Source organism: Hyperoodon ampullatus, assembly GCF_949752795.1.
Source record: "Hyperoodon ampullatus genome assembly, chromosome: 16".
Taxonomy (NCBI): domain Eukaryota; kingdom Metazoa; phylum Chordata; class Mammalia; order Artiodactyla; family Ziphiidae; genus Hyperoodon; species Hyperoodon ampullatus.
This window is the reverse complement of record NC_136929.1, coordinates 50,236,694-50,258,823: the sequence shown is the minus strand read 5'-3', so window position 1 is coordinate 50,258,823 and position 22,130 is coordinate 50,236,694.

Below are 22,130 nucleotides of genomic sequence, written 5' to 3'. Positions count from 1 at the left end.
GAACAAAATTTCAGAAATATATTATTAGATGCAGTAATGTCACCAGAATCAGCTGACTATATGAGTAAAAAAAAATGGCAAAACAATCAGTGAAACAATAGTTTAAAAAACTTCTGATGTTAATGTAATGATAACTTTCATCTTACAAAAATTGGGTTTATTATAATAAAATTTACCAGCTGCAAGTATTATTTGACTTCTTCTGAATCTATGGTAACCCCTTACTAGAGTAGGAGTTATAAAGAACTTTTGTAGATAAAAATAAGTTGAAAATTATTGTGCAAGAAAACTATTTCATAGATATCTGGATTGTCATCAGCATATATTCAAAATGATTATCATCTGCACATGAGCTTATTAAGTGCTAGCTGTATGATAAGTTGAACATTTAAGAATAACTGGATGATGATTTTATATTATGTAACTTAATTGAATTTGTTGAGTGTTTATGATTTTCTATATATAAGCTCATATAGAGACAATTTTACTTCTTCCTTTCTGATTTGGATGACTTTTATTTTTATTTTTTTTTATATTGCCTGATTGCTCTAGCTAGGACTTTCAGTCTATGTTGAACAAGAGTGGTGTGAGTCTTTGTTATACAGCAGAAACTAACACACCATTGTAAAGCAATTATACTCCAATAAAGATGTTAAAACAAACAAACAAACAAACAAACACAGACACAAACAGATAAATAAATAAAGTGCTGTGATAAAAAAAGAATAAACTGAGGCTCAGAGAGGTTAAAAAAAAAAACAACAAAAAAGAAGCAATACAAAAACTAATGTGGTGTCAGTTCAAGGTAGAGAAAGTAAAGAAATGTGTTCACCTAAATGATTCCAACATCATAAATTCAATATTTGCACAAAAGAAAGTTAACAGTAGGTAATAGAAGATCAAAAAGAAGAAATTTCTACTAACATATTATAAAAGTTAGACTTATGTTGGAATTTTAAATTTGATATTTTAGGGCTTCCCTTGTGGCGCAGTGGTTGAGAGTCCACCTGCCGATGCAGGGGACATGGGTTCGTGTCCCGGTCCAGGAAGAGCCCACATGCAGTGGAATGGTTGGGCCCGTGAGCCATGGCAGTTAAGCCTGCTCACCTGGAGCCTCTGCTCCACAATGGGAGAGGCCACAACAGTGAGAGGCCCGCATACCGAAAAAAAAAAATTGATATTTTAATGAAATACAAAAAGAAGACATATATTAAGTTATGAATACATGACCCTGAAACATTCTACTTAGTTCCTTTTTAATCAGCTTTATTAAGGTATAATTTACATAAAATACACAAATTTTAAGTGCACAACTTGACTAATTTAGATGAATATATACAGTAGTGTAGTCCACCCTACAATCAAGATTTCCATGGTCCAAAAACGTTTGACTGTGCCCCCTTTGCAGGAAATACCCTTCCTTGCCCAGGCCCCTGATAACTACAACCACATTTATTTCCCTATACTTTTCCATTTTTAAGATTCTCTGTATGTGAAACTATACAGTCAGTTGACTGTTGTGTCTGACTTCTCTCACTGAAGTTAATGCTTTTGAGATGCATCTATGCCATTGCATGTATCAGTGGTTGCTTTCTTTACAGTTGGTTCTTATTTGGTTCTTATTTTCTGTCTTCTACCAACTTCCTTGTCATATTTTAAATAAATATTTTATATATATAAAAAAATAGTGTTGTGAGTGGGCACGCTTGTCTTGTTCCTGATCTTAGAGGAAAAGCTTTCAATATTTCACCATTAATTGTGTTAGTTGTGGGTTTGTCACATACAGCCTGTATAACATTGAGGTGTGTTCCTTTTATAACCAATTTGCTGAAAGTTTTTATCATGAAAGAATGTTGTATTTTGTCAAAGGCTTTTTCTGCATTTATTTGATAATATGATTTTTATCTTTCATATGATTAAAGTGACATATCACATTTATTGATTTATTCATGTTGAACCATCCTTGAGCCCCAGGAATAAATCTCAACTGATCATGGTGTATGATCTTTTTAATATGTTGTTGAATTTGGTTGCTAATAGTTTGTTGAGAATTTTTGCATTTATATTCATTAGGAATATTGGTCTTTAGTTTTCTTTTCTTGTAATGTCCCTATCATGATTTTGTATCAGGATAATGCTGGTCTCATAAAATAAATTTGGGAGTGTCCCCTCCTCTTCAAATTTTGGAACAATTTGAGAAGAATTGGCATTAATTCTTCTTTAAATGCTTAGTAGAATTCACTTATAAAGCCATCTGATCCTGGGATTTCTTTGTTGGGAGGTTTTTAATTACTGATTCAATCTCTTTACTCTTCATTGTGTTTCTATGCACTAAAAACAAACAATCAGAAAGCAAAATTAAGAAAAAAAATCCCATTTACAATGGCATGAAAAACAACAAAATACTTAGAAATAAATTTAACCAAGGAAGTGAAAGATCTATACAATAAAACCAGAAGATTTTGATGAAAGAAATTGAAGAAGATGTAAACAAATAGAAAGATATTTCATGTTCATTGAAGAGAAGAATTAATATTGTTAAAATGTGTGTGTATATATATATATATATATATATATATATGATATTATTCAACTATGAGAAAGAAAGAAATCAATCCTACCATTGTATGGACAATATAGATGAAGCTTGAGGATATTATGCTAAGCATAATAAGACAGAGAAGACAAACGTTGTTTGATATCTTTTATATGTGGAATCTAAAACAGCTAAATTCATAGAAACAGGGAGTACAATAGTGGTTAACAGGGGATGAGACTGTGGGAAAATTGGGGAGATTTTGGTCAAAACATACACAGTTGTTTTAAAAGCTGAGTCACTTCTGGAAATTTAACGTACAGTATGGTGATTATAGCTAATAAGACTGTAAAATATACTGGAAAGTTGCTGAGGTTAGCTCTTAAATGCTCTTGCCATAAAAATGAAATAATAATTATGTAACATAATGAAGGCATTAGCTAGATTATGTTGTAATCCTATTTCAATATACAAGTGTTCCAAAACAACACAAAGTTATATGTCAATTGTATTTCCATAATAAAAAGGAGAAATTGGAAATATTCTTTGGTCTAAATTAAAAGTTCTTTTATGTCAGAAAATTTGTCATATAACATGATATTGAGTGGGCCAAAATGTTCGTACTTTTTTTTCCATAAGATGGCTCTAGTAGTACTTAGTTGTCTTTAGCTTCATTCGATACAATTTTGTTAGATTGTATCTGAGAGCTGTCATATCAGCAATGCATTTTAAAAAAGACATCAAAATTGGTGAATTTTTGTGTAGCCATTTTAATATTGAAGATGGAAGAAAAAAAGCAACATTTTCAGAATATTATGATTTATTATTTCAAGAAAGGTAAAAACACAACTGAAACACACACAAAAAAATGTGCAGTGTATGAAGAAGGTACTGTGACTGATTAAATGTGTCAAAAGTGGTTTGTAGAGTTTCATGCTGGAAATTTCTGGCTGGACTATGCTCCATGGTCAGGTAGACCAGTTAAAGTTGATAGCGATAAAATTGAAACAATAATTGAGAACAATCAACATTATACCACATGGGAGATAGCTGACATACTCAAAATATCCAAAAGAATTTTTGAAAATCATTTGCACCAGCTTGGTTATGTGAATCGCTTTGATGTTTGTGTTCTACATAAATAAAGTGATAAAAACCTCGTGACTATATTTCCACATGCTATTCTCTACTGAAACGTAAGGAAAACGTTCCATTTTTAAAACAAATTGTGACAGGTGATGAAAAGTGGATACTGTCAAACAATGTGGAACAGAAGGGATCACGGGACAAGCAAAATGAACTACCACCAACTACACCAAAGGCTGGTCTTCATCCAAAGAAGGTGATATTGTGTAAATGGTGGGGTTGGAAGGGAGTCCTCTATTATAAACTCCTTGAGGAAAATCAAACAATTAATTTCAACAAGTACTGCTCCCAATTAGACCAGCTGAAAGTGGCATTCAACTAAAAGCATCCAGAATGAGTCAACAGAAAATACATAATCTTTTTTTTTTAAACTTTTTATTTTATATTGGAGTATATCTGATTAACAATGTTGTGATAGTTTCAGGTACACAGCAAAAGGACTCAGCCATACATATACATACATCCATCATCCCCAGACTCCCCTCCCATCCAGGCTGCCACATAACATTGAGCAGAGTTCCCTGTCCTATACAGTAGGTCCTTGTTGGTTATCCTTTTAAAATATAGCACTGTGTCCATGTCAATCCCAAACTCCCTAACTATCCTTTCCCTCCACTCTTCCCCCCTACCCCAGTAACCATAAGTTTGTTCTCTAAGTCTGTGAGTCTGCTTCTGTTTTGTAAATACATTCATTTGTATCATTTCTTTTTAAATTCCACATATAACTGATGTCATACGATATTTCTCTTTCTCTGTCTGACTTACTTCACTCAGTATGACAATCTATAGGTCTATCTTTATTGCTGAAAATGATATTATTTCATTTTTTTTTACAGCTGAGTAATGTTCCATGTTATATATGTAGCACATCTTCTTTATCCATTCCTCTGTCGATGTACATTTCAGTTGCTTCCATGTCTTGGTTATTGTAAACAGTACTACAATGAACATTGGGGTGCATGTACATTTTCGGACCATGTTTTTCTCTGGATATATGCCCAGGAATGGGATTGCAGGGTCATATGGTAGCTCTATTTTTAGTTTGTTAAGGAACGTCCATACTGTTCTCTACAGTAACTGTACCAATTTAGATTCCCACCAATAGTGTAGGAGGGTTCCCTTCTCTCCACACCCTCTCCAGCATTTATTGTTTGTGGATTTTTTGATGATAGCCATTTTGACTCATGTGAGGTGATACCTCATTGTAGTTTTGATTTTCATTTCTCTAATCATTAACAATGTTGAACATCTTTTCATGTGCCTCTTGGCCATCTGTATGTCTCTCTTGGAAAAATATCTATTTAGGTCTTCTGCCCACTTTTTGATTGAGTTGTTTGTTTTGATGATATTAAGCTGCAGGAATTGTTTGTAAATTTTGGAGACTAATCCCTTGTCTGTCACATCATTTGCAAGTATTTTCTCCCAATCTGTAGGTGGTCTTTTCGTTTTGTTCATGGTTTCCTTTGCTGTACAAATCTTTTGAGTTTAATTAGGTCCCATTTGTTTACTTTTGTTTTTATTTCCATTACTCTGGGAGACAGATCAGAAAAGATATTGTTGCGATTTATGTCAGAGAATGTTCTGCCTATGTTTTCCTCTAGGAGTTTTATAGTGTCCAGTCTCATATTTAGGTCTTTAATCCATTCTGAGTTTACTTTTGTGTATGGTGTTAAAGAATGATCTAATTTCATTTTTTTTACATGTAGCTGTCCAGTTTTCCCAGCACCATTTGTTGAAGAAACTATCTTCCCAGCATTATATAGTCTTGCATCCTTTGTTGTAGATTAATTGACCATAGGTGTGTAGGTTTATTTCTGGGCTTTCCATCCTGTTCTATTGATCTATAGTTTTATTTCTGTGCCAGTACCATACTATTTTGATGACTATAGCTTTGTAGTATAGTCTGAAGTCAGGGAGCCTGATTCCTCTAGCTCCACTTTTCTTTCTCAAGATTGCTTTGGCTATTCAGGGTCTTTTGTGTCTCCATGTAAATTGTAAGATTTTTTTACTTTAATTCCATGAAAAATGTCATTGGTAATTTGATAGAGATTGCATTGAATCTATAGATTGCCTTGGGTAGTAGAGTCATTTTGACAATATGCATTCTTCCAATCTAAGAACATGGTATATCTTTCCATCTGTTTGTGTCTTCTTCGATTTCTTTCATCAGTGTCTTGTAGTTTTCAGAGTACAGGTATTTTGTCACCTCAGGTAGGTTCATTCCTAGGTATTTTATTCTTTTTGATGCAGTGGTAAATAGGATAGTTTCTTGAATTTCTCTTTCTGATCTTTCATTGTTAGTGTATAGAAATGTAACAGATTTCTGTGTATTAATTTTGTAGCCTGCAATTCTACCAGCCTCATTGATGAACTCTAGTAGTTTTCTGGTTGCACCTTCAGGATTTTCCATATATACTGTCATGTCCTCTGCAAACAGTGACAGTTTAACTTCCTATTTTCAAATTTGGATTCCTTTTATTTCTTTTTCTTCTCTGATTGCCATAGCTAGGACTTCCAAAACTATGTTGAATAAAAGTGGTGAGAGTGGACTTCCTTGTCTTGTTCCTGATCTTCGAGGAAATGTTTTCAGCTTTTCACTATTGAGTATGATGCTAGTTGTAGGTTTGTCATATATGTCCTTTATTATGTTGAGGTAGGTTCCCTCTATGCCCACTTTCTGGAGAGTTTTCATCATAAATGCATATTGAGTTTTGTCAAAAGTTTTTCTGCATTAATTGAGATGATCATATGGTTTTTATTCTTCAATTTATTGATGTGGTTTATCACACTCATTTATTTGTGGATTTTGAAAAATCCTTGCATCCCTGGGATAAATCTCACTTGATCATGGTGTATGATCCTCTAATGTATTGTTGGATTACAATTACTAGTATTTTGCTGAGGAGTTTTCCATCTATATTCATAAGTGACATTGACCTGTAATTTTCTTTTTTAGTGATATCTTTGTCTGGTTTTGGTATCAGGGTGATGGTGACCTCATAGAATGAGTTTGGGAGTTTTCCTTCCTCTGAAAGTTTTTGGAACAGTTTCAGGAGGATAGGTGTTAGCTCTTCTCTAAATGTTTGATAGAATTTGCCTGTAAAGCCATCAGTTCCTGGACTTTTGTTTGTTTGGAGTTTTTAAATTACAGTTTCAATTTTAGTGCTTGTGATTGGACTGTTCATATTTTCCAATTTTTCCTGGTTCAGTCTTGGGAGACTCTACCTTTCTAAGAATTTGTCCATTTCTTCCAAGTTGTCCATTTTATTGGCATACAGTTGTATATAGAAGTCTCTTATGATGCTTTGTATTTCTGTGGTGTCAGTTGTAACTTCTCCTTTTTTATTTCTAATTTTGATATGAGTCTTCTCTCTTTTTTTTCTTGATGCGTCTGGCCAAAGGTTTATCAATTTTGTTTATCTTTTCAAATAATCAACTTTTAGTTTCATTGATCTTTGCTATTGTCTTCTTTGTCTCTATTTCATTTATTTCTGCTCTGATCTTTATGATTTCTTTCTTTCTACTAACTTTGGGTTTTGTTTGTTCTTCTTTCTTTAGTTGCTTTAGATGTAAGGTTACATTGTTTATTTGAGATTTTTCTTGTTTCCTGATGTAAGATTGTATTGTTTTACACTTTCCTCTTAGAACTGCTTTTGCTGCATCTCATAGGTTTTGCATCATTGTGCTTTCACTTTCATTTGTCTCTAGGTATTTTTTGATTTCCTCTTTGATTTCTTCAGTGATCTATTAGTTGTTTAGTAGTATATTGTTTAGCCTCCACATGTTTGTGTTTTATATAGTTTTTTTTCTTGAAGTTTATTTCTAATCTCAGAGCATTGTGGTAGGAAAAGATGTTTGATATGATTTCAATTTTCTTAAATTTACCAAGGCTCACTTTGTGGCCCAGGGTGTGGTCAGTCCTGGAGAAAGTTCCATGAGCACTTGAGGCAAATGTTTATTTTTCTGCTTTTGGATGGAGTGCTCTATAAATATGAATTAAGTCCATCTAGTCTAATGTGTCATTTAAGGTCTGCATTCCTTTATTGATTTTCTGTCCATTGATGAAAGTGGGGTGTTAATGTCCTCCACTATTATTGTGTTACTGTTGATTTCCCCCTTAATGGCTGTTAGTATATGCCTTATATATTGAGGTGCTCTTATGTTGGGTGCATATATGTTTATAATTGTTATATCTTCTTCTTGGATTGATCCCTTGATTGTTACATAGTGTCTTTATTTGTGTCTTATAAGAGTCTTTATTTTTAAGTCATTTTGTCTAATATGAGTATTGCTGTCCCAGCTTTCTTTTGGTTATCAGTTGCATGGAATGCTTTCTTCCATCCCCTCGCTTTCAGCTTGTATGTGTCCCTAGGTCTGAGGTAGGTCTCTTGTTGACAGCATATATATGGGTCTTGTTTTTGTATCTTTGCAGCCAGTCTATGTCTTTTGGTTGGCGTATTTAATCCATTTACATTTAAGGTAATTATTGATATGTGTGTTCCTATTCCCATTTTCTTAATTGTTTTGGCTTTGTTTTTGTAGGTTTTTTCCCCTCCTTCCTCTTTTGTTCTCTTCTCTTGTGGTTAGATGACCATCTTTATTGTTGTGTATGGGTTTTTTTTTTCTTTTTTGTTTGTGTATCTATTGTAGTTTTTGAGTTTACTGTTCCCATGAGGTTTTGATGTAGCAGTCTATATATGTACAAGATTGTTTTAAGTTGCTAGTCTCTTTCCTACCTAGAGGAGTTCCTTTAGCATTCATTGCAAAACTGGTCTGATGGTGCTGAATTCTCTTAGCTTTGGCTTGACTGTAAAGCTTTTAATTTTTCCATCAAATCTGAATGAGAGCCTTGCTGGGTAGAGTATTCTTGGTTGTAGGTTTTTCCCTTTCATCACTTTAACTATGTAATGCCACCCCTTCTCACTTGCAGAGCTTCTGCTGAGAAATCAACTCTTAACCTTATGGGAGTTCCCTTGTATGTTATTTGTTGTTTTTCCCTTGTTGCTTTTAATCATTTTTCTTTGTCTTTAATTTTTGTCAATTTGATTACTATGTGTCTTGGCATGTTCCTCTTTGGGTTTATCCTGCCTGAAACTCTCTGTGCTTCCTGGACTTGGGTGGCTATTTCCTTTCCCATGTTAGGGAAATTTTCAACTATAATCTCTTCAAATATTTTCCTGGATCCTTCCTCTCTCTCTTCTCCTTCTGGGACCTCTATCATGAGAATGTTGGTGCATTTAATGTTGTCCCAGAGGCACCTTAGGCTGTCTTCATTTCTTTTCATTCTTTATTCTTTATTCTGTTCTGCAGCACTTATTCCACCATTCTGTCTTCCAGGTCACTTATCCATTCTTCTGCCTCAGTTATTCCACTATTGATTCCTTCTAGTTTATTGTTCATTTCCATTATTGTATTGTTCATCTCTCTTTGTTCTTTAATTCTTCTAGGTCTTTGTTAAACATTGCTTGCATCTTCTTGATTCTTGCTTCCATTCTTTTTCCAAGGTCCTGGATAATCTTCACTATCATTATTCTGAACTCTTTTACTGGAAGGTTGCCTATCTCCACTTCATTTAGTTGTTTTTCTGGGATTTTATCTTGTTCCTTCATCTGGGACATAATCCTCTGCCTTTTCCTTTTGCCTATCTTTCTGTGATTATTGTTTTCGTTCTGAAGGCTGCAGGATTGTTATTCTTCTTGCTTCTGTTTGGAAAATGCATAATCTTCCATCAGGATAACACAAGACTGCAGGTTTCTTTGCTGACCAGCAAAAACTGTTACAGCTTGGCTGGGAAGTTCTGATTCATCCACATATTCGTCACACATTGCACCTTCAGATTTCCATTTATTTCAGTCTTTACAAGATTCTCTTAGTGGAAAAATATTCAACTCCCTGAAGACTGTGAAAAGCACCTGGAACAGTTCTTTGTTCAAAAAGATAAAAAGTTTTGGGAAGATGGAATTATGAAGTTGCCTGAGAAATGACAGAAGGTGGTGGAACAAAAACGTGAATACATTGTTCAATAAAGTTCTTGGCAAAAATGAAAAATGTGTCTTTTATTTTTACTTAAACAACTGAAGGTACTTTTTGACCCACCCATTAGTAACAGCACTTGCTTTGTAGGACCACATGGAAGATTAAATCATACAAACACATGTAGAACACTTAGAATAGCTTGTTATCTACTAAGACCAAAGACTATCTACTGTTACTATTATTATTGGGGAGGGTGAGGCACATCTATACCTTAGAATGATAGTGTGGTGTAAAGATTAAATTTAAAACTAGTAGATATTGAAGGGAATTAATATTGAAAAAGTAAGTGTAATAATTTAGTCTAGTGATGAAGAAGGTACCGCTAAGGGAATGCCATTGAAATGGAAAAGAGAAAGATATATTAAAATCTTGGTAACAATTAAATGTAGTAAACCAGGAAAGTTGTTAAAGATGGCCCTAAGTCTCTTAAAATGTGTACCTGGATATACAATAATACCAGCAAAATGGATAAGAAATAAAGAATGAAATGGAAAGGTATGGTGTTCCAATTTTGATATGTTGAGTTTGAGTACCTTTGGAATAATCTGCTACTAGTCTCAATTAATAACTTGCAAGTAATTGGAGAAAATGTTATTAGGGGAAAAGTCTAGCTTATCCATCCACTACAATCTACAATGTGCTAGATTACTCCTTCTTCAAAATCCATAAGATTAATTATTCTCAGTATACCTACAGAATTGTTTTCAGTAAACATGTATGGCTAGTAACATTAAATTTGAGAACAACTGGTATTAAGAGAGAATGAGCAAGAGAAAGGTATAAAAATTTTGTGGAAATAATCGAGTGATAAGATAAAGATATAAAGAAAGTAAAACACACATCCAGAGTTAAGGGAGAGAGAGATACAAGGAAGGATCATGAGGAATATATTAAGACCAAAGAGAAAGAGTGTAGATAAAAACGAACCACAGAAAGTAAGACACAAAATGGATTTGGAAGTGAACTTTACTTACAACCATTACATTTTAGTGTATCACATTGTCACTTTTGCAGTAGTGATTAGCTATTTAAATATTACTAATAGCTCTTTAGCTGTTATACCTATATGTTTAGAAATATGCTGAAGAATGTAGTAAAACAAATGTCTTATCAAGTCTAATTATTTTGGAGTTATATCAGTGTTAAAATACTTTGTCACTATAAACTCATTATATTAAATCAAACAGAGGTTATAATTTGGCCCTTGTCCATAACTTCTGCACCCCATTGTAGTAGTTAACATGATTAGGATTATGTTTATACACAAAAATTATTTTGTTCCACCTCTAACCACATAAAAATATAAGACTTGTAATATGTTTATATGGAAATCAAACCAGGGTAAAAAATTATTCTAGTTATGGGTCACACCATCTCATAAATCTATTTGATAACAGTTTGATATCAAACTCTATGATATTGAAGCCCATACATATGTACACAAACTTACATACACACATTCATTCACCATGATAGAAAACTCAGACTAAATATTTGACTAAATGAATTGAACTGCTTTAATATTTTGATAGCAATTTTGCCAATGTAAGTACATAGTTTATGTTCTCTGTTTGGAGAAGAAGATATCATTTTCTAAATAATAACTAATTAATAGAGACTAATTTATTATAAATTATAAACAAAGAACTAGATATATATTTTCAGCATTAATGAAGTAATGTTCTGATATAATTAAGATTCTTGATGTCTGGCAGAATTCAGACACTCCTTGCCATTATTAATGTTCTTTTCATTTTCTAAAGCCTACTATGCATTATCCATATGGGAAATTAAAATGAATAGCACAAATGGGCATTTTAATGGCAGCCAAAAGTCAGGATTTGTGACTTACAGTGTGATAGCTGTTCTGAGTCCATAATCCATTTACCCTAAGAGCCAAAGAATAACTTTAATACTCTGTATTTAAGCCACTTTGTTTATAGTTTTACAAATATTTAAGAAGATAACCATTTACATTTAAAACTACAAAAAAGGACATTGATAATTAATGATTGTAGTTCAGCATGGGGAGGTTGGTGAGTATTATTAGGATAGAATGGATTAAAGAATTTAAGCAGGGTGGTTTTATGCTCATTTGGACAATGGTGTTTTGTGTTTTCTACATGTTCTACTTTGGTTTACAACTGAGTACTTTAACTACCTAACATCTTTTATGAAATAAGGCTAGATGTTAAGAAACACATAAACAAACTATTCATTATTACAGAAATATGTTTTGTTTTTGGGGGGAAGATTAAGATTACCATGTGGAAAACTTAGCTCATGTCAGGTCTAGGAATGGATTGTCATAGTAATTTTACATGGTCCTCACTCAGGAGGCAGTTGATACCATGACCACCCTTCTTGGTTTCCCAGGGTAACTGTGCCTTAGAGAAGACTGTGTTCCTTTTCTATCAGTATTCTTCTACCCAGCTCCTTCCACCCTCTTTATTCAGTACTCCTTTAGGACTCAGTAAAAGAGCATTGCATGCTCCTTTTATGGGAAATTTGGGGCCTAAAATACTATTTCTCAAAGTCAGTTTTTAAGGGTCAAATAGGTTATCATAGGGTCTCTAAGTTTTTATGTTAGACTTAAAAATTAGTTTGCAGCACTTAAGATGTGATTTATATGTATCTAAAAATAAACAGTCCTATGCTCTTTTTATTTATCTAGCTTGTCTTGTCCCTCTGTAACTAAAGACATTCATCTTTCTGTCCTTAATGTATGGGTGTTCTGAAAGATTTTGGCAATACCATGCAAAACTGATTTTCTTTTTTCTTTTTGGTCTTTTCTCACACACAACATAAAGCTATTAGCTGTCTTGAATTATACAAAGAAATTGAAACCTGATGAGGCCAATGGAATGCTGACTCTGTTTCTTGATCTGTTGAACTTTCAGAACTTTTTAGGTCCAACTGCTTCAAATAAAAAATTTCAATATTTACTTACATGGGACAAAGTGTCTATTTTGAGAATATTAATACTGGTAACAGTGGAGCAATCAGAACAATGCATTTAATATAAACAATGTTTTTGACTAGAGATAAAGTAAATACTTCTGATCACATTTATTTTATGTTATGCTTGTCACATGGAAGAGCCAGTGCTAAATGTAGAGCAATATATATAACACAATCTGGTTATTTTAATATGTTTTACACTGTGCTATCATTTAATGTCTCTACTTGCAGCCATTTAGATAGAAATCAATTAGACAGAGAGGCAGTTATTAGGATAACTATAATAAACAAAATTTAAGAAATATTTAGTGGTCATTACGTTTGACTATACTTTAACTATATTTGTTTTTATATTACTTTATTTATTCTCATTTTAATGACTATTAAAACCTGCCCAATGAATTTACTATATATAATCTCAATTTACTGTCTATAGTTATTGTATAAACCACTTTTTTATACAAATGATTTTATTGAGTGACTATTCTGTGCTGGTTATACTCTGAAATCCTAGAACTTCATAGTGAGAAAATCAAACAAAAACTTTTCCACAGAAGGTATTCTGAGATTTAGTTTTGATATCATGAGATTTTCTAATGGAGGTGACAGATAAATTGCTAGTGTAAATATATGAGAAATTTGGGTGAGGTGTTTACTTTTGGATATATTTAGCTATGAAAAAAATTGAGACACAAAAAGGTAAAGTTATCCCCAAGTAAATTTCACATTTGAATAGAAAAAGAAGAGTAACTCAAACATGTCTGAGAAGGGACATCAGATAATTGGACTAAACTCAGGAATATATATTTTCATCACTTATTCAAAAGAGAAACATTCTAGCAATGTTATTTGATAACAAGCATCTAGAAAAATTGAGAATAAGAATCTGAGTGATTTGTATTTTGCTTTGTTTGAATGATGAATGAGACAGAAGCATATTTGCAAGCAATGGATAATGATACAATAGGAGTAGAGAGTCTGATGATGCAATACAATGGTGAGTTAACCAAAGAGGAAAAGACCCTGCAAGAACAAAAAGGTATGTCCAGTGGGGAGTGGGGGAGGGGCAATATAGAGGTGTAGGCATGGGAGGTACAAACTAATGGGTGTAAGATAGGCTCAAGGATGTATTGTACAACAGGGGGAACAGAACCAATATTCTGTAATAATGGAAAGTAACTTTAAAATTGTATAAAAATTAAAAAAAAAATTTAAAAAATTAGAGAAAATAAAAAGGGTATGGCATTCAAGATACATTGTAATGGTTAATTTTTGATAGGAGCATAAATTTTATGACAAAAATGGAAGAAAAGAATAGGAGCACAGACTAGTAGTCTACTGGATTTATGGATGGAAAATTTAGATGGCTTCTGTTTGTTGAGCATAGTATAAAGAAAAGTCATGAGCCAAAGAGAAGTGGTGAAAAGGGAATAAAAGATTTGGGAAGAGAAAAAGTGATATGAACTATTTCCTTGGGGACTGTGAGAGTGATTTTACAGCTATCTGTCAAAGAAATAGAGTAAATTGCTGAGCCAGCTAAAGGTTCATCTGATCTTGTAGATTCTGAATTCGAATGCATCCAATCTGACCAGTATGCCACTCTTTTCTAGCCATGCTTAGTTCCTACCTCCCCGTTTCCTACCACAGGAAATATGAGAAGGAAAAAGGAAAAATAGATCTGAGAGAATTTTTTTCTTGTTTTTTTTTTTCTTTTCAAAAGTGAGTTTATGATAGATCATGGATATATTAGTTTCCTTAGGGTTGCCATAACAAATTACCACAAATGGGTAGATTAGAACAAGAGAAATGATCTCTTACAGATCTCCGAAAGCTCTATGGAAGAATCTTTCCAGCTTCTGGTGGCCTCAGATGTTCCTTGGTCTGTCTCCTTCTTCACATGGCATTCTTCTGCCTGTGTATCTCTCTGTAAATCTCCCTTTCCTTTCTCTTATTAAGCTTCTAGACATTGGACTTAGGACCTACCTAACTCCAAGAAGATTTTATCTTTAGATCCTTAGCTAACTATATCTGCAAAGACTTTAAAAAAATAATAATCACAATCTGCCATTTCCCTATGGCTTAGAGAGAATTACTTTCAAAGTTAGCTGAACTTGAAAATCTTAAATGCAAGCATTAAGGGGTCATCAGAATGAAGAAAGAGCAAGTCGTAACTGGAGTAGAAATATCGGCCCTGAGAGAGATTACGGACAGATATTTCAGTATTACTGGAATGAAGTGGGAAAGGAGTGAGAATACAGGCAATTTTAGAGACTGATGGTAAAAGTTTGAGAGATAACTCATTTAATGTCATTTTAAAAAATTGTGACAGTGACACCAGCATATGCTGAACTTGAGGGGTGTTTTTGAACTCAAAATCTGAGAATGAAAGACAATGTTTAAAATTGAGAATGACCTACTGAATAACACAGGGAACTCTGCTCAATGTTATGTAACAATCTAAATGGGAAAATAATCTGTAAAAGGATAGATAAATGTATATGTTAAAAAATGAGAATAAACATTAAGAAATACTTCAAGAGGGTGAAGAGCAAACTTACAAGAGAAAAACATATCATGGGGCACTATTTAAGTGTTTAATGAGATCAGTGACCCTGTGCTTAAACACGATTCTCTAATGCCTCTGCAAACTAATATCTGTAATGTATCAGGGTTTTTTATATGCCAGACGTTTTATACATATTATTATGGAGTCTCACAAAGACTCTATGAGCTTGGTATAATTACTTTTACACTTGAAAAAATTAAGACAATGTTGAAGTATCACTGAATTTCACAATTTGAAAGACAGTTTACCATATTTTATTCTGTATCAAGAAATGGCAAAATTAAAATTATTTACCTTTAACAAATATACTATTATTTGGATAAAATACTGGGGCTTGCTTCATTGGAAATGAAGATAAAAATATACTAAAAAAAATAGAAACTAACTGGGGTAAATATTCCTAATAATAATTTTCTTAGATTGATTTTATTGCCACTATATGACAATATACTTCATACAGATTTGTTTTGTCCATACACTAAATTATTATTGTCATTAGACCTCTTTCTACCACTTGAATATAGGCTACTAAATTTTGCTTAATATGGTAATTTAAATTAATCTTTTTCTTTTTAATTACCTGCAAGAGAAGGTGAGCCAGAGCAATTTTATGCTTCATATGGTGTTCATAATTTGGCATACTACAATCATGAAAAGACCAAAAGCATGGAGTTTAAACAGATGTCTTACTTGTACAGGTCCATAATACATTGGCAGCTTTTTCATCATGAACTCTGAGACATCCTGATTTCAGTTAGTTGTAAGAAAAGACAGGCCTGATAAATGTCTAGGAGGAAAACATAAATTGGTGCAGCTATGACCCAGGTCAGGATTATTCTTAATATTCACAATTAATTTCTGGAGAACAGCTTGTATACAACATTACCAGCTGCTCCTTTAACAAATATGTGCACATTTTGGCAGCTACAGATTTAGTAATTTGCTCTACTCACATGAAAACCAAAAGGTGAACTCTTCTTGCATGCTTTTCTTTTTTTTTTCTAGTTTTCTTTATAGTGATAATGCTTTTCATCATATGAACTGCAAGTACAAGGAAATTAAGAATGACGTGACTGACACCTGAGCTATGAATGAGCATTGTTCAAGTTAAGATACAATCTTAATTAAAATGTTCGTGAATTGTAAAGATATACCTCTCAATGACTTTTTTTTTTTTTTTTTTTGGTCCTGAATTGCTATAGAGATACTTCCCATTTCATTTTGTTAATCCCTCTCTGTACTTTGTTTAAAGTATAGATATAGAGTTAGATTATATTATTTCAGATGCAGTCTGGGTTGACTTGAATTTGTAACGAAAATACACCATTTTATGCATTTTTTTACAGAGATGAATGGTCGGAAGCAGACCATGTTATTGCCTATGCAAGGTGATACCTCTCTCCTACTGAATCTCTTTAGAATTTGTTTTCATAGATTCCTGTCCAGAAGCTGAAGGATGAACTACATGACCTTTTGACATCAATTCCATCTACATGAAGACTTCTAAAACTAAAGATATGCCAATTAAGAAAATTCAATAGTATGATGTGACTATTATTTAAATGCATGCAAAGTGGTGGGTAGCATCACAATTCTATAAAAACAGGAGAACTTGGGACTAATACAGACTCTGTTTTTATTTTCAACTTACCAATTACAAGCAATATTTTCTTTCTTTTTTAAAAACTTTTAATTTATTAATTTATTTATTTTCTGTGTTGGGTCTTTGTTGCTGTGCATGGGCTTTCTCTAGTTGCAGCGAGCAGGGGCTACTCTTTGTTGAAGTGCACAGTCTTCTCATTGTGGTGGCTTCTCTTGTTGCAGAGCTCTAGGTGCGCAGGCTTTACTAGCTATGGTACGTGAGCTCAGCAGTTCTGGTTTGCTGGCTCTAGAGCACAGGCTCAGTAGTTCTGGAACACGGGCTTAATTGCTCTGCGGCATGTAGGATCTTCCCTGACCAGGGCTTGAAACTGCGTCCCCTGCATTGGCAGGTGGATTATTAACCATTGTGCCACCAGGGACGCCTAACATTTTCTTAAAAGATCCAATATTTTCAAGTTTAATTTGTGAAAACTGTAGTATATGCACATATGCATAAGATTACTGATATGCAGGTTCAAATACCTAGCATCAATCTGTCATTTTGTGAATCTGAATTTTGTGCTAAAAATGAATATACATTATATCCTTCTTTTCTAGAACAGATTTGAGGTAGCTTAAGAACTAAGTGATGTGGGAGGGGGAAGGGGGAGGACTCCTAAGGTCTATATTAAAAAGTAAAAAATAACCAATTTTTATTTTGAGCACTTGTATATTGGAAGAAATAATGGGAAGGACCAATTCCAAATTCATTTTTTATTTACTTAGAAAAAATAATTTCTATTATTAATTAAAAAACAAAGACCTGTAGATTTTTGTCAATGTTAACTTTTGCAAAGGTGTATATTTTTTGACCACTTCTATTTTTTTTGAAATATATTTGTTTCATATATATATATATATATATATATATATATATATATATATATATAGCCTCTATTATTTCAGGAATGGCTGAGGAAAATAGAAGCTGATTTTCTTTCAAATTCAAATGTATTCAAGCACTGTATTCATTTACTAGGGCTGCCATATGAAGTATCACAGACTGAGTGGTTTAAACAGCAGATATTTATCTTCTTACATTTCTGGAGAGTAGAAGTCCAGGATCAAGGTGAAGTCAGGGTTGATTTCTTTTGAAGCCTCTCTCCTTGGCTTATATATGTCTCACGTGGTCTTCCCTCTGTCCATGTCCAATCTCCTCTTATTATAAGAACACTGGTCAGATTAAATTAGGACCCTCACATATGACATCATGTGATTGTCCCTTTAAAGATCCTCTCTCCAAATACAGTAACTTTCTGATCTACTGGGGGATTGGACTTCGACATGAATTAGGGAGGGAGGCACAATTTTTCCCATAACCTATGCCTCATTTTGATTTTAAATGTGTCGAATTTCTGTACTAAAAGAACTGTCTTTGCAATACTCAGCAATACTTTACATGGGACATTATAGGACAAACTTGAAGGTTTGTGAATTGTATATTAATCATTATAAAATATTGCTTTTTATCCATTTCTATTGTCTTGGTTTTCAGTTCAGCTTAACAGTATTGCTACCAAAGCTTTTTTTTTTTTTTTTTTTCCTGGAGTTTTATATTCACTTGCCTGGTACTTTATCCATTACATAATATTCAGTGATGCTGTAATATTATTTTTTTTTAATTTCTTAACAATATAATGTTAACAGATTTTTTAAACTCACTTTGAAAGTTCATTTGTATGTTGATTTGTTTGTTTTACTTGCATCACTTAAAAATAGCCTTGCATTGCACTCCAAATGAAATATAAATCCCTTACTCTGACCCACAGGGCCCCACCTGACCTGGTCTCTTCCTGCTTATCTAACCTCTTTTCTCAACACTCTCCCTCGTGCACATGCTCATGTGTCAAGGACCTCCTTTTCATTCTAAGTGTTTCCAAGTTCTATGCCTAGAACTTATGCATAGTTTTTCCTCTTGCTGGAATGAACTTTCACAGGCTGGTGACTCTCTTGGCCTGGTCTAGTCATTTAAGATTTCAGTTTGTATTGTTTCTCCTCACAAAAGCATTCTGTGACCTTGCTCTCTGTTATGCTGCCAGCTCTATTTTTTTTTAATTCCAGTCATTCTTTATCACATGACCCTCCCTTGTTTCACAGCCCACATCAGCACTGAAACTTCCTCTCTGTCATGTTACTCCTATATTAATAATTTCCAATAAAAAGTTTAACAATAATAGAAGTCATTTATCTGCACTGTCCAATACTGTAACTACTAACAGCATGTGCCTATTGAGCACTTGAATGTAGCTACTGAGACTATGGAACTAAATCATTGATTTCTTTCAATTTTAGTTCATTCAAATTTAAAATTATGTAGTCACATGTGGCTGGGGGGTTCTATATTGGTCAGCACAATTCTGTCTCTTGCATTAAATCCAAAATTCCACAATGACAAGAAGTTTTTCTGTGTGAAGGGGTCATCTTTATAACATAGTACTTAGAATGTTCATACTTAACAATAGCAAGTATATAAAATATTTATAAAATTAATAAATGAATAGATGAATAAATAATAGGACCATGCAATCTATTTATATTTATGTAGTTATTAATGTATTTTGTTTGAATCCTGCCTCCTTAGTATGATCATCTTTATTCTTTCCTCTCTTCTCACTTCAGTCAAATTGATTAAATCTTCCTCTTTTGTTTTTCTCTTATACATTTAGATATTCAAATAACAATTTTTAATGATTTTAAATGATTTTAATTAAAGCCAGACACTTCTCTGAGTTCTTTACATATATTAACTCATTTGATGTTCACAATAACCCCATGAAGTGGGTTTCATCATTACCCCCATTATACAGAGAGGGAACCAGATGCACAAGTTGTTGAATGCACATGCTCAAGTTACTTACGTCATAAATGAGGGATGAGGTCTTTCTGTACAGCACAGGACACTATATTCAATATCCTGTGATAAACCATAATGGAAAACACTATGGAAAATAATACATATATATGTATAATTGAATCACTTTGCTGTACACTAGAAACTAACACAACATTGTAAATTAACTATATTTAGATTTAAGAAAAGAAAAAGAAAAAAAACTAAAAACAAAAAAGAATATAAAAATATAAAAAAATAAGTGAAGGTTGGAGGCTCCAGAGATCTCAGTCTTCATCATTGTTCTACATTTGCTTCTAAATTTGAAAACATTCTCCTGTTATGCTAGTGGCTACATTTAAATTAAAAAACAAATTTGAAATTATATTCATTATTATATTGAAATATAAATATTAAGAATTAAGAGTATTAAAAAAAAAAGATGTGTATGATACTTTCCTTTCCAGCAGTTTCTGTCTTTTCCCTCCATCCTTACCTCAGGCTGAGAGTTGTGCTAAATTAATTTGGATTTGGAGGGAGCTGAGACAAAAGTTGCCTCTTTGCAATAATCCTTGGCCTCAGTAGGCATGACACTAAGGGAACTCCAGAAGCAGCTAAGCCACAAACTACCAATGTGGGCTCTTTCTTTCCTGTCCAGGTAGCTACCTTGAATACCAGGACAGACAGTAAACTCTGCTTTTTTCCCATCATGTTTCCCTCACACTTTCATACTGACTAACTGCTAAACAAGTAAAGACATTTGACATGTAATTATATAATTGATTAATGTCACTGATTAATCTAGAGTCAACAGGAAAACTAATTGTTTTATAGAAACCAAATAAATAAATAAATAAAAGGAATCAAACACTCATATTTAGAAGTACTTATTTACACACAACCCAAATCCATCTTTTGGCTCTCTTTGCATTTTTAACTGCCTTTCTGGAACTATCTGTGTCAAAGAACTGCCTACAGTCATTCCCAAATTAGTCTTGCTTCTCCACTCTTTACTTCCATGTCATTAGTGGCATTATAACTTGAATTTGGAGCCTGCACACCCAATTCTTGAAAGCTGTGTATTTCTTTCTTTGTAATGACCTGAAACCTAGTTAATTTTCTTCCAAATGTCCAGAAAATATGTTTCTGTGATCAGAATTATACAAGGAACCAAATGTTTATTTTCTATTATGTCCTATAAAAGCCATTTGGTGCTAATATGAACTTCACGCTTCTTATTTAATAGTGCAAGCCTCTTTAAACTCAGATGGAGTTTATTTCTAAAACATGATTTGTGTAAAATACTAATATATTTCATCAGCTTTGATCTTCATCTTTTTACTCCCAAGATATATAGATATATAAATAGAAATACAGAAATATATAGACTCAAATCCTGATGGAATTAAGTTTTGTTTGGCAAAAACAATAACTTAAAACTCATAGGAAGTATAGATGAATAACCTTTGGTCTTGATGTAGGAAAGGATTTCATAGGTAAGACATAAAAGAAAAGTTTCATACATTTGACCACATTAAAATAAAACACACTTAAATATTGTAATGATATAGGTTATGAACTGGGAAAGATATTTAAACACACACAACCAACAAAGGATTCGTATCAGGAATATGCAGAGAATTTTCAAAAAATCAATAAAAGCAGCATAAAAAAACTAGGGTAGAATAAAGAATATGAACATATATTTCAAAGAGTAGGAAAGACACATGAGCAATTAACATATAGAAAGATGTCCAAACTGCAATCACAAATTCCAGTTGTCTCCTTTTATTTTCATTTTACTATAATTTTTCACACCACTGTATAATGTCATCACATTCCTTTGTGAGTCTCTTTTCTTTTCTGGCTTGCAGTCCATGCTCAGTCACACATTTGTATGTCACACAAATTCCTCCCTTTTACAACCTCCTGCCTATCCTTAGTTCAAGAGTTTCATTTAACAAACTTGTCTTATATAAGTTTTGTATCCCATGTGCTATGTGACTCATGGATGATAGGAAATGAAAAAGACAGAGCCCTTGCTCTCCTTGTCCTCGAAGTGCTTATGATCTAGTAAAATAAGACAGGGACATAACAGGTAATTTTTAGCATCAACTTTCTCACCCAGTGATTCTAACATACTAATGTGATATATGACCTACTCTCTGAAACCTTCCCAGAGCTTGTTTGTCAGCTGTCACAGACAATCTAGCTTCTATGGGTACCACTGTGACTTTATCTGCTTTTTGTGGGGAGAAATGAAATTTTCATATGGTCTAAGAAGAGGGCAAATAACTGAACATATAAAAAATATCTTCTACATTTTATAATGAAAGTAATAAAATATGTAAAATTTTGATGCAAGCAAAATCAATGGGAAATAGCAGTGGAACTAGATGATGGTCAAAATGGGT